We start from the raw sequence: 10,282 nt of genomic DNA on the forward strand, positions 1-10,282 counted from the left end.
TTGCCCGATGTTAAAACAGTAGTTTTCCCACTTGAGTGTGTGGGGCCCAGGTTAAAACCCAGATCCCCGGGCTCTGGTGAAGATTCTGGCTGAGTGCACCTGGGGCAGGGCCCCAGGAACCTGCATTCTCGTCAGTGATTCTGACAGTCTCAAACTCTGGGATAGTTGAGAAGACTCACATCTCTTTGGTAGAGCTGGGTGACTTGTTCCCCAAATTGAATGAACTTGGGTTAGAACTGGATCTGAAAACGCTGGTAACAAATAAGTTGCCCAGAGCAGTTTTAGGAGAACCCTCACCCTCAGTTTCTTAGCTCATCCTCCTGATAGCCACCCTGTGAAAGCTGGGTGGGATGGGGGTTAGTAATGTTTCACAGACTCGTAAACACAGGCCGTAGCCCTTGAATGACTGTCCTCTGACCGTGGCTGACCTCGTTCACTCTCGGCCCCTCAGGGTGGGAGCTGGGAGTGTACGGTGCTCAGCCTTTGGATGGTGTCTGGGCTCACTTTCCGGGGAATTAAGAGCAGCGCCAATGCTCACAGCTGTGTATCCCTTGCCACAAAGGAAGAACAAAGAAAACAACCATGCCCAGCTCCAAGACAGAGTCTTATTGGTACTTAGAGGCAAGAACTCGATGGCACAATAAACATTAACCCCTCTCCAAGACCAGGAGGCAGCGAGCGCACTTTTCTTTGTTTCTCTTTCTTTTTTAAATGTTTATTTATTTTTTGAGAAAGACACAGGGTGCAAGTGGGGGAGGGGCAGAGAGAGAGGGAGACTCAGAATGTGAAGCAGGCTCCAGGCTCTGAGCTGTCAGCACAGAGCCCAACATGGGGCTCGAACCCACAGACTGTGAGATCATGACCTGAGCCGAAGTCGGATGCTTAACAGACTGAGCCACCCAGGGGCCCCTCTTCTTAGTTGGTCAGACTGAGGCCTGGACTCCCAAGAAAGTACAGCTGAGTCGCCATCTCCCTGAAGCCAGACTGGCTTTCCTCATCATAGGGCTTGCAAATGCCCCCCAGCTGGACAGAAGGGCCCCCAGATGGGAGCTGGCAGGCTTTCTCAGACCCAACAGGGAGCTTTGTCCCAGGTATTGGGTGGGCTCTTGAAGAGAAGCTGGGAAAGATTCCTTTGTTGCTAAGACCGAAAGCTAATAAAGCTTATAGACTTACAAATAACATCCAACTTTGGAAAATGCTTCCAGGCTTATAAAATTTGTTCTGATTACCTTTCTTATTTCTATTTCCTAGCTCATCAGGGTATTACTCTAGAACCTACAATAGCTTCCTATTGTCAGATTCCACGGTCTGCCTTTCAAGACCTTTGATATTGGGCCCTACTTGCCCTATACAGGCTGATGGCCCACCACACTCCCTACCACTCCCTGTCTTTAGGTACAGGTCAGTATGGCCTGCTCCCTTCTCTGGCCTGACTTTGCTCATTCCAGTGCCCTTCACCAGGGATGTCATCCCTCTGTCCTGCCTGCAAACCCTCCCCCTTCCTTTAAGACCCAGAGGGAGTTTCAGCCCTTTTATGACTCTCCTCTGCCTCCTCCTGCCTCCTCCTTCACAATCAGTGCTGAAAACTTTGCAGTTTCCTGATCTCATTTTATGCACTTGCTTCATATCTCCCGGTTCTTTAGGGGTACCCCCAGGTTCCCCTCAGGCCCTGGCTGGCTGACTGCTTGCTCATTCCCCTCTCCCTTGGCTCAAACAACACAAGATTCTCTCACCAGCCTCAGACCCTCAGGCTAAGAAGAGAGGAGGGCAGGGTAAAAATACTTTATTGTTTTATTATGCCTGCCACCCAGTTTAGAGGAATATTAAAGGCTAAGGTCCTGGAAGGGAAGTAGTGTCCCTAGTGGTTAAGGCCACTATGCTGTAGTTAGTGAAATCTGGGTTCGAATCCTGACTCGACATTTTTCTTCTTTTTTTTTTAGCCAGTGACCTTGAGCGAGTCACTTTAAGTTACCTCATCTATAAAATGGGGATACTAGTGAAGAAATGTGTATATAAAGTCATAACTGGGGTTCACCATTGGCAGAGGAAGCCAGCAGTTGGGCAAGAGATGGGGGTCTGAGCTGTGGCAGAGCTGGCTTCAGAGTAGGGGACACCTTTGACCTCCTTCCCCTCTGGTCCTCCTTTCTTCTAACATCTTTCCAAGTCACCATCTTTTTTTTTCTTTTTTTAATGTTTATTTATTTTTGAGACAGAGAGAGAGAGAGAGAGAGTGAACAGGGGAGGAGCAGAGACAGAGGGAGACAGAATCAGAAGCAGGCTCTAGGCTCTGAGCCATCAGCACAGAGCTCAATGCCAGGCTCCAACCCACGAGCTGTGAGATCATGACCTGAGCTGAAGTTGGACGGCCAACCAGCTGAGCCACCCAGGCGTCCCTCAAGTCACCATCTTAACAAGAATTGTGTCAACATGTAACCTTAATACATTCCTGTAAAAAACACCATCTGGGGGGCTCCTGGCTGGCTCAGTCATCAGAGCATGCGAGTGAGTTCGAGCCCCACATTGGGTGTAGAGATTACTTAAAAATAAAATCTTAAACAAACAAAAAACCCCTCCATCATTTGGGGGTAATGTGCTTAGAGAGCCTCACTTCTAAGCTATATTCTTCTAAGCCTGGCACACATTAAGCACCTATATTAGGTTGCTTCACTTCCCCCTCACGGTTCAGAAGGAAATGCAAAGGCCCAGAGTGAGCAAGGCTGCAGGGCTCAGAAGGGAAGAGTGCCCTCCTCCCAGGCCTTCCACTCATTCCTCTGAGCCCTCCCTGGCTCCCAGGTCAGGGTGTGTGGGTCAGCCACATCTGCTTTTGCTGCTGGCGGGAGGCAAGTACCACTGGGGCAGCCCCGCGGAAGGCTGAGGAAACACACAGCACAAAAACCAGGTCCAATTAATAGATTATCACAGGACTCTGTAATTATCCTGAAAGGGGGCACTTTATGAAGGAATCACAAATTAGAAAACAGTCTCCTAAAACTCAGACACGTCCATGGAGGGGCCAAGCTGAGGAGTGTCCGTCTTGACCTCAACCATGGGCAGCTGCATGGAAACATCTGTGGCCATGTGGTGCTGATGGCTCTGAAGGCAGACGCTGATGGACTGTCATTTGATTACTGCGTTCATTCATTCAACTCGTATATAATTAAGTGGCTCTGTGGGGCTGCAAGACAAAGTTAAGTGGGAACCCCTAAGACGCATCAAAATTTTGAACTGACATCAAAATTCCCTCTCTCTCTCTCTCTCTCTCTCTTTCACACACACACACACACACACACACACGCTCACACGTAACTACACACTCATTTACAAGAAAACCAGGGGGCATAAGGAGAAGAGAAAATGGGTACACACTCAATTTTTCCTATCCCTAACACCCCAGGAAAATATATCCAGCAATACAGAATGATTAAAAGTGATTAAAGAAATTAATTAAGCGATATACTTAAAATCGGTGACTTTTATTGAATGTAAATTATACCTTAATACCCGAATTAAAAAATATATGTGTGTGTGTGTGTACACACAAAAATTAACTCAAAGTGGATCATAGACCTAAATGGAAGAGCTAAACTATGAGCATTTTAGAAGAAAATATAGGTATAAATCTTCATGATCTTGGATTAGGCAGTGATTTCTTAAATATGATACCAAAGTGCAAGTGACAGAAAAGAAGTTCAGTATGTTGGACTTTATTGACATTACAAACGTTTGTGCTTCAGGGGCACCTGGGTGGCTCAGTCAGTTGGGCATCCAACTCTTGATTTCAGCTCAGGTCACGATCCTAGGATAGTGGGATAGAGCCCTGTGTCGAGCCCCGTGTCAGGCACCATGCTAGGCACTGCGCTGATCGTGCAACCTGCTTAAGATTCTCTCCCCCTACCCTACTTGCACACTGTCTTTCTAAAATAAAACATAATTAAAATTAAAAAACATTTTCAAATTAAAAGAAAATTGTAAAAAAAAAAACCCTTTGTGCTTCAAAGGATGAAGTCAAGAAAGTAAAAGACGACATTGGGAGAAAACATTTTGCAAATCATATGTATGATAAGTGATTTGCAGCTAGAACAGATGCGTCCTGGCTCAAATTTTATTTGTCTGTCTCTGCCAATAGAATGTTAACCCACATTTTGTGTGTGTGCCTACAACAGTGCCTGGCTCATAGAAAGCATTCCATGAACATGTGTGGAAGACAGGAAGGATAGAGAGGGCTATGACAGTCTCAAATCTGCCACGTCCTGAGAGGCCCACTAGGGCCTGTTAAGTGAATTTGTACTTTATTCACCAAAAATTGCATCCATGTACATTTAGAAAACACTCCTTTTTTCAAATTGTGGTAAAATATATATAACATAAAATTTACCATTTGAACCATTAAAAAAAAAATTAAGTATAATCGACACCCACTCCCATTGTGGGGCTTGAACTCATGACTTCAAGATCAAGAGTTGCATGCCCTACCAAGTGAGCCAGCCAGGTACCCCCCAAATTGGAACCATTTTTAAAAATATTTTTGCTTATTTATTTTTGAGGGAGAGAGAGAAAGAGAATCCCAAGCAGGCTCTGAGCTGTCAGCAAAGAGCCGGATGTAGGACTCAAACTCACAAATCGCAAGATCATGCATGACCTGAGCCAAAACCAAGAGTCAGATGTTTAACCGACTGAGCCACCCAGGAGCCCCTGAACCATTTTTTCCCCAGTTTTTTTAATGTATTAAAAAATTTTTAAATTAATTGATTAAGTTTTTAATTTACATCCAAGTTAGCATATAGTGCAACAATGATTTCAGGAGTAGATTCATTAATGCCCCTTACCCATTTAGCCCTTCCCCCCACCCACAACCCCTCCAGCAACCCTCTGTTTGTTCTCTATATTTAAGAGTCTTTTATGTTTTGTCCCCCTCCCTGTTTTTATATTATTTTTGCTTTCCTTCCCTTACGTTCATCTGTTTTGCCTCTTAAAGTCCTCATATGAGTGAAGTCATATGATTTTTGTCTTTCTCTGACTAATTTCACTTAGCATGATACCCTCCTCCAGTTCCATCCACGTAGTTGCAAATGGCAAGATTTCATTCTTTTTGATTGCTGAGTAATACTCCATTATATATATATATATATATATATACCACATCTTCTTTATCCATTCATCCATCAATGGACATTTCGACTCTTTCCATACTTTGGCTATTGTGGATAGTGCTGTTATAAACATGGGGGTGCATGTGTGCCTTTGAAACAGCACACCTGTATCCCATGGATAAATACCTGGTAGTGCCATTGTTGGGTCATAGGGTAGTTCTATTTTTAATTTTTAGAGGAATCTCCATACTGTTTTCCAGAGTGGCTGCACCAGTTTGCATTCCCACCAACAATGCAAAAGAGATCCTCTTTCTCCACATCCTCGCCAACATCTGTTGTTGCCTGAATTGTTAATGTTAGCCATTCTGACAGGTGTGAGGTGGTATCTCATTGTGGTTTTGATTTGTATTTCCGTGATGATGAGTGGTGTCGAGCATTTTTTCATGTGTCAGTTGGCCATCTGGATGTCTTCTTTGGAGAAGTGTCTATGCATGTCTTTTGCCCATTTCTTCACTGGGTTATTTGTTTTTTGGGTGTTGAGTTTGATAAGTTCTTTATAGATTTTGGATACTAACCTTTATTTGATGTGTCATTTGCAAATATCTTCTCCCATTCTGTCGGTTGCCTTTTAGCCCCTGAACCATTTTTACGTGTACAGTTTGGTAGTGTTAAAAATATATTTACATTGTTGTGCAACTCTTCTCCAGAACTCTTTCATCTTGCATAACTGAGATTTTATACCCATTAAATAACAATACCACATGTCCCCTTCCTCCTAGCCCCTGGGAATCACCATTCTACCTTCTGCCTCTATGAATTTGACTTCTCTAGATAGGTGATATAAGGGGAATCACACAGCATTTGTCTTACTGTGCCTGGCTTACTTCACTTAACACAATGTCTTCAAGATTCATTCATGTTGTAGCAAATTTTCTGTAGCCAGAATTTTCTTCCTTTTTAAGGCTGAATCATACTCCATTGTATGTAGGTGCCGCATTTGCTTATCCGTTCATCCATTGATGGACACCTGGGTTGCTTCCGTCTTTGGGCTACTGTGAATAATGTTGCTATGACCACGGGTGTACAAATACCTCTTTGAGACTCTGCTTTCAATTCTTTTGGGTACATACCCAGAAGTGGAATTGCTAGATCACATGATGACTCTATTTTTTTAATGCTTTTTATTTTTATTTTTGAAAGAGCACGAGGTGGGGAGGGGCCGAGAGAGGGGGACAGAGGATCTGAAGTGGGCTCTGCACTGATAGCAGTGAGCCTGATGTGGGACTTGAACTCATGAACTGCGAGGTCATGACCTGAGCTGAAATCAGACGATCAACCGACTGAGCCACTCAGGTGCCCCTGGTGATTCTATTTTTAATTTTTGAGGAATTTCCATACTGTTTTCAGCAGTGGGCTGTACCATTTTACATTTCCACCAACAGTACACAACACCTCCAAGCCCTTTTACGCCTCTCCATATCCCAGTCCAAGCCCAAATTACCCCAACAGGCAAGCCCCACCACACCCACGCCTACAAGGTTAACTGGCCAAGGGCTGGGTGAGGGCTCAGGATCTGGGGAATTCTGTATGTTCTAGGAAGTGGGAGGAGAGAGGGCCGTCAGTCAGGTTCCTGAGGAGGGAGGGTGAGACTTCCGCCCTGACGATGTGAGGGGTGCCGTCTTCATGGTCTCACCTGGGCTTTTCTGTCACACGTTCAGATTCCTGTCAGAGCCCTCTCCAGGGGTAGTCTGGGGGCCAGGGACAGAGTAGTGGAGCTGATTTGGGTTGGCACATCTCAGGGGACAGGAGAGGAACACGGGCCCCTCAGGGGAGAAGAGCTGAGGATTGGGGCACCTGTCCAGGAGCCCCCAATCCATTATGAACCTTCAAAAATTTTAGTTGACTTTTGCCGTCACTGATTGACTGAATATAAGACAAACCTGTGACTTCACTAACACTGTGAAGTGAATTTGTATTTTATTCACCAAAAATTGCATTCATGTACACTTAAAAAGCAGCAGGATGGGGCACCTCGGTGCTCGCTCTCTCTCTCTCTCTCTCTCTCTCTCCCTCTCTCCTTCCCTCATAAATAAATAAATAAACTTAAAAAAATAATCGGGCTCCTAGCTGGCTGGCGCCTGGGTGGCTGAGTCAGTTGAGCATCTGACTCTTGATTTCAGCTCAGGTCACGATCCCAGGGTCATTGCATAGACCCCTGCATTGGGCTCTGTGCTGAGCGTGGAGCCTGCTTCGGATTCTCTCTCCCTCCGCCCTGCTCATGTTCTCTCTCTCTAAAATAAAATTAAAAAAAAAAAAAGCATCAGGACAAATACGGGCAAGACTGCTATGGACACAGTCTATAGACAATACAGGGCCAGGCACCACTGGAACCAGCCAGCCCCTGGTGACAACTTCAAGGCCTCATTCAAGTCCCTGGAGGTGGGCCGCTGGCAGAATGGGAATGGCACCCTCCACCACTGGGGCTACAAGGAAGGACAGGCTCAGGGTCAGAGAGGATACATTGCTCATATTCATAGCGTGTTCTACCTCTTGAACTCGCTTCACAGATCACCAATCCTTTCAAGTAAGTACTATTACTATTATGCCCATTTTACAGATGAGGAAACAGGAACGTGGGGCACTGGAGGCGCTTGGACTGGGAGTTGGGGTATCAGCAGTGTAGTATGATTTGCCACCGATCCCTGTTCCTTCATCTTTGAACTAAGCGGGTGGGACTGGAGGACGTCAACTGCCATTCTCTGAGGCTGAGCTCAGCTGCCAGTGGCTGCTTCTCAAAGCCCCATCACTGCTCTCTGGGTTCAAGCCCAGGGTGGGGGCAGGGCGAGAGGAAGAGCAGAACTGCCTTGCAGGTCACTGGGCAAATGCTTGACTGCTTGCTGGGGCGAGTCCAAGTGTGGAAAGAGAACGTTAAGAAGAAATTTCCATAGCCCTTCCCCCTGCCGGGGATTTTCCACTGTGCCTGGGCAGACATGCCTCTCGGTTTCCCCAGTGAGGGGATCTGGCAATCCATGGGTCTTACTGAACAGCTCAGCTCAGTACTAGGAGGCAGGTAAAAAAGCTGGTTCTGGAGTCTGTCCTAAGAGAGGGGCAAGTTTGCTGGAGAGGCATGACTGCCCTAGAAAAGATGAAGGGGGTGGGGGGTGATAACCAGGATAGAGTGAAGTAGTGAACCAGAGAGAGTGAAGAGTGAACCAGAGAGAGAGCCGGGAAGGTGGGGACAGGAACCATCAGGGGAAACCTCCGAGAACCCCGAACCCTGAGCTGGAGCGAGAGGGAGGAGGTTTGCACAGGCAGACGGGGGAGCACAGAAGAGATGGGAAGGGGATGATGTGGGCCAGCTTTACAAAGGTTGCCGTGAACACAGGGACAGTGCCGTAGCCAGGAGGGAGTTGGATGCAAGAAATGGAAAATTTGGTGAAACAGATTGTGCAATACAGAAATGTCTGTACAGCCGCCGCAGGCACTCGTGCTGTGGCCTCTGCGCCGAAGTTGCTCACTCTGCCGGGGACACCCTCTCCTCACTTTCACCTGATTGGCTCCTTGTCAGTCAGGTTTAGTTCAAATGTCCCCTGCAGCCTTCCCCAGCCTCCTCTGCAGAAGCAGCCCGAGTCTCTCTCCAGCACATCTCTGTGTTCCATTTTCTTCCCCCCCCCTCCCGCACTCACCACCACTTGCCCTTACCCCCATTTCTTTTAAGCAGCAGCCTCCCTCCTAGATGGCGGGTTCTGGGAGAGCAGAGGGCTCGCTCTCCATGGAATCCCCAGAGCCTGGCAGGTAGCAGGCCCTCAATAAATATGACTGAGTTTAACTGAACCACACTTGGAGTGTTATGATAAAAGGAAGCCTACAATGTTTTGTTTTGTTTTCCCCGGAGCACTACTGTATGCCAGGCACTGGGCTAAGTGCTTTAGGAACATTATCTCGCGTGTTCTTCTGAAGGAGGTGCTACTGTTATCCCTGTCTTTTAGGTAAGGAACTGAAGCGCAGAGAGTTTGGTTAAGTTGCTCAAGGACACACAGAGCCAGGATTTGAACCCACACATTTAACCTCTAGGCTAGCACTGTCTGATAGGAATAGAATATGAGTGACATAAGTAATTGAAAAACTTTCTAGTAGCTACATTAAAAAAAGAATCGGGTGAAATCAATTTTAATAATATATTTTATTTGCTATGCTGTGCAAAAAATATTAATGAGATTTTTTACATTTTATATTACTAAGCGTTCAAAATCTGGGGCCTAGTTTATGTTTACAGTACTTGCTAAGTTTTCATCAGAAAATGGTCTCTACTTAGACTTTATAAAATTTGCTCTTGAAAAAGTAGATTCACATGCCCAAGGTATTCCACACATATTTAAATGTTTTCCAATAACTACATTATCCATTTTGTAAAAAGATTTTATTTTTAACTAATCCCTACACCCATTGTGGGGCTTGAACTTACAACCCTGAGATCAAGAGTCACGTGTTCTACCAACTGATCCAGACAGGCGCCCCAACGGCGTTATCAATTTTTAAATTTAAATGTAACTTGATTAAAATTAAATAAAATTTAAAATTCAGTTCCTCGGCAGCACTAGTCACATTTCAAGTGCTCAACAGCCACGTGGGGCTTGTGGCCACTCTACTGGATAGCACAGCTCTGAGCGGAACAGCCTTATCTTTTTTTTTTTTTTTTTAACGTTTATTTATTTTTGAGACAGAGAGAGACAGAGCATGAACGCGGGAGGGGCAGAGAGAGAAGGAGACACAGAATCGGAAGCAGGCTCCAGGCTCTGAGCCATCAGCCCAGAGCCCGACGCGGGGCTCGAACTCACGGACTGCGAGATCGTGACCTGAGCTGAAGTCGGCCGCTTAACCGACTGAGCCACCCAGGCGCCCCGGAACAGCCTTATCTGGTGTGAAGTTAGGAAGGAGGGTGGGTCCAGGGGCAGGGATGTGGAATCACCTGGTGACCAGCTGTGGGAGGGAAAGAGGAGGGTACACTGAGGTGGCCGGCCTGGGCCCATCTATATGAAGAGGGATGACTGGCCTTGACTTCCACCAAGCAGCACAGGCCTGTCCCACTCATAAGGGGGGGTGCTTCCTATGGATGCTCTGTAGGTCTGGGCTTCTCCCCATCAAGGAAGTGATGGCCCTCAGCTCCCTGGGTTGAGCAAATGGTGCCTCCT

This window comes from Panthera uncia, chromosome D2, assembly GCF_023721935.1.
Source record: "Panthera uncia isolate 11264 chromosome D2, Puncia_PCG_1.0, whole genome shotgun sequence".
In the NCBI taxonomy this organism is placed as follows: Eukaryota; Metazoa; Chordata; class Mammalia; order Carnivora; family Felidae; genus Panthera; species Panthera uncia.